Raw genomic sequence first — 4445 nt, 5'->3', positions numbered from 1 at the left:
GGCCAAATACCTTTTGAACAGCAAAAAGGATAACTGAAATTGTTTCCATTTTCTCTTTAAATGTAACATAATTTTATATACATATCAGTTACATTTTTATATTATATCTTCCAATTTCTTGTTGTGTGCATGTATGTATATGCATGTGTGCATATGTGCATCTGTGTGTGTGTGTGTGTGTGTGTGTGTGTGTGTGTTTAAGGTCCATTTTTCCATGCTAGCATGGATTGAACAGGAATTGATTTCAAGGCAACATTTAACACCTGGAAGGCTTTTCCTGTTGCTGGCTCTCACCTGTTTTTTCAGTTAAGGGTTTTTTAAAGAAATATATTTCACACATACACACACACAGACACTTACACACATACACACACATACACTTACACACAGATGTAGACATGCACGCACACACACATACACAAATGTGTGCATGCACACACACACACACACACATGCACACAAGCACACACACACACATGCACACATACACACACATACATACATACACACACACACACACACACACAATAGGCTTTTTACAGTTTCTGTCTATTAAATTCATTCACAAAGCCTTGGTTGACCTGACACTATGTCAGAAGCCATTTTCTCGAGGTGGCACACAGGGAGACTGAACCCAAAGCCCATATGGTTGCGAAACAAACTTCTTAACCACAGAGTAAAGCCTGTGCCTTCTGTGTGTGTGTGTGTGTGTGTGTGTGTGTGTGTGCAGAGTGTGTTGAGAATACAGTTAGAAGGTCAGGACTTCCTCTGTGGTCAATGATATTGTATCCAGTTCACCTCTGTTGCAGTAGTTACTATGGAGATGTTATTGTTAGATCACTGCCAAAAGCAGCACCTTCTGTTGTTGTTATTTGTTATCATTGTTGTTTACCTCTGATGAAAATTAATCTAGCCATGACCACCAAGACTGTTTCTTAGGTAAAATGAACAATGAACCACATTATTCAATATGCTCCCCATCACACTGTTTTTTTTATATATGTAAGATGCTATCATGTAATTTGAGGGCTATTTGGTAACTATTTCTAGCAGGTTGAATGACCACTATAGGCTCCTTTGTTGACTTGGAAGCTGCATTCATTTTAAAATTAACTGTGATAAACTGGAATCATATCTGAAAAGAAATATGTCCCTCATCTAATCAATGCTAAAGAGGATAGGAGATAATCACTAACCAGCATTAAAGAAGTTTATAAAAGAAAATTAACCCTTTAGCATTTAAACTGGCCATATTTGGCCCAAATGTTCTACTTGTTTTATGTTGAAACTGGCCAGATCCAACCTCTCACACATACCCTATAATATCATTCTAGATATAAACAATCACCTCATCAAAATCTCAAAGCTACAAGATAATGCATGATTAATTCAGAAGAATGTGATTAAATAGGCATTACATTTGACAGAGTAATCTGAAGGCTAAAGGGTGAATAGGTCAATAAAGGGTCAATATTCAAACACTTTCATATTCACATGTTATTACTGAGTCCATTCTTTATGTTTGAGTTAAATGACGAACCTTATTAAGTGTAGGCCAATAGGTAAATAGTATATTAAATACATTGTGCAGGAAATTTGGATCAAAAGCTCTATTTTGGATATATGTTTATCTTGTGTTTTTTATTTGTTTCAGTCATTAGACTGCGGCCATGCTGGGGCACCACCTTGAAGAGTCTTTTCAGTTGAATGAATCGACCCCAGTACTTATTTTTTTAATAAGCCTGGTACTTATTCCATTGAGCTCTTTTGTCAAAACTGCTAAGTCACGGGGACATAAATACATCAACACTGGTTGTTGAGCGGTCATTGTGGACTAACATAGACACAAAGACGTGTGTGCACGCACACACGCACGCACACACACACACACACACACACATGCACACACACACACACACACATATATATATATATATATATAACAGGCTTCTTTCAGTTTCCAGTTACCAAATCCACTCACAATTGATCAGCCCGAAGCTATAACAGAAGACACTTGCCCAAGGTACCACACAGTGGGACTGAACTCAGAACCATGTGGTTGGGAAGCAAGCTTCTCACCACACAGTCATGCCTGTGCCTATATGTGGTCTGATCAATAAGTATCCAGACTGCTGCCATAGGAGAAAGGTGGTGGAAATAAGGGAAGAAGCAAAAGAAAATTTAGGGGCCAGGTTGAAATGCACTTCTATGGGGAAGAATTAGGGGAGATAAGAGGTGAAATACTGCATGTATGTATAAGAGGGTGTGTCTGTGAAGGGATACTCTCCTTTCCATGCAGTATATAATAATAATAATACTATGATTCCTTGGGGACAGTATCTGAAGGCATCAAAAACTGAACCTGTACCCCTTATGGAATAATGTAGACTAATCTACTAAGGAAAGTTTTGACTCTTGGCTGAAGTCACTTTTCTTCATGTATTCCACCCTCACTCCTCTGGAGAAAGGCTTCAATATGACATAATCTTTTTGTCCCCCTTACTTATTGTTAATTCTGCTTTGAAGAAAAGTCTCATACTTCAACCTAATTTAACCCTTTTGGTTTGAACCTGCATGAAACTGACCCCAGTTCTGTGATATAAACCTCCCCTTTTAAAGTGATCTAAATTTTAACCTTTCATCAAAATTTCACGTAAATTTGTTTCAAGCACCAGCTTAATAATTTTTTAATTTTTAATTTTGACTCAAGGTCAGTAATTCTGAGGGAAGGGGTAAGTCAAATCATATTGACCCCAGTATTTAACTGATATTTTATTTTATCAACCCAGAAAGGATGAAAGAGAAACTCAACCTTAGCAGAATTTGAACTCCGAGCTGAAAGATAAGAAATGTTGTTAAGTATTTTGCTTGGTGTGTTTATAAATTCTGTCAGTTCACACAAACTTAACAACGACTAAGTTATTTCTTCATTATTTTGACAATTATTTGCAATAAAGACAGTGTATTTCTACAGATATATGGTAACAAAAAAATTAACCCTTGATTCTGAAGGTGAATTATTAAATTTGGAAACAATTTGTGACCAGATTATATGATGATAGAAGTCAGTAAGGAGCATAGAGCTGGTTTGTTTGGCGTATGTATTCCTACCTGGACAGGATGCCAGTCCATCACAGGATTACTCGTTTTGGCCAGCTGAATGGACTGGAGTGATGTGAAATGAAGTGTTTTGCTCAAGAACACAATGCATTGCCTGGTTCAGGAATCGAAACCACAATTTTACAATCATGAGTTCAACACCCTAACCACTAAGCCATGCACCTCCACATAGCATAATACTGCAACAGCATAATTACTGGGTTGTGAGATAAATTCATTCATTCTTTTTTCTTTCTAGTTGGCATTCCATCGTCATGTGTCTCAAAAGAGGTAAATTGTATTCAAATCTCAAAAACAATAAACAAAAGTCATAGAGGAGGAATAAAGCTACAAAAAGAAAACAAAAGAAAAACACTATGATTAAAATATTTTTCGTGTTAATTCAAATATTGGGAAAATTTAAAATATATGGTGAAAGAAAAAAGAACTGAATTTATTTGACAACCCTATATTATAAATAAAATCACTTTTAGTTAGTTGAGTTTTAAATTAATTTATACATCCAGCATGGCCACAGCCTTAGAGTTGAAACATGTAAAAGAATAAAAGAATGTATTTCACTATGAAAACAAATGCAAGATATGTGCTTGTGTAATGACACTGACCACCTCCAGTCTATATTTTTCTTTTATTCCCATTATCTCACCAGTTTTTATCATAAGACTAGCTGTTGCAAACTATTGTAATATTTCTCTGCAGAGGACAGAAAAATTCAGTTCCCTTTATGATGCATGCTTTGGTAAATTTACCATTTCCAGTAATATCTACCTCTGGTCATAACACCTTTTGGAAATTTCCTGCAAAATATGTTATCAATATTTACAGTCTTTCAAAATGTTTTTTTTTTGACTCATAAACAACGATTACAGATTCCTAAACCCTTTGTTGTTGAATGATTCAAGAGATAATGTCATGATTTGATATAGACATGAATTAATAAATAGAGCAAAAACAAATGAGTATTTCATTTTTTTTTTTTTCTGTGTTTATTTTGCAAGATTTTTGGTGTGAAATCATTTGTTGAAACATATTTTTTTATACTTTAGGAGGGTCATGATGACACACTGGTTTTATTTCACTTCAGTTTAATTATCAATTAATTTGATAATTTGTTAATCATCATCATCATCGTTTAACATCCGCTTTCCATGCTAGCATGGGTTGGACGATTTGACTGAGGACTGGCGAACCAGATGGCTGCACCAGGTTCCAATCTGATCTGGCAGAGTTTCTACAGCTGGATGCCCTTCCTAATGCCAACCACTCCGAGAGTGTAGTGGGTGCTTTTACTTGCCACCGGCACGAGGGCCAGTCAGGCAGTACTG

Source organism: Octopus bimaculoides, chromosome 15, assembly GCF_001194135.2.
Source record: "Octopus bimaculoides isolate UCB-OBI-ISO-001 chromosome 15, ASM119413v2, whole genome shotgun sequence".
NCBI lineage: Eukaryota > Metazoa > Mollusca > Cephalopoda > Octopoda > Octopodidae > Octopus > Octopus bimaculoides.
The sequence above is the reverse complement of the archived record's forward strand: the minus strand, read 5'-3'. Positions refer to the sequence as shown.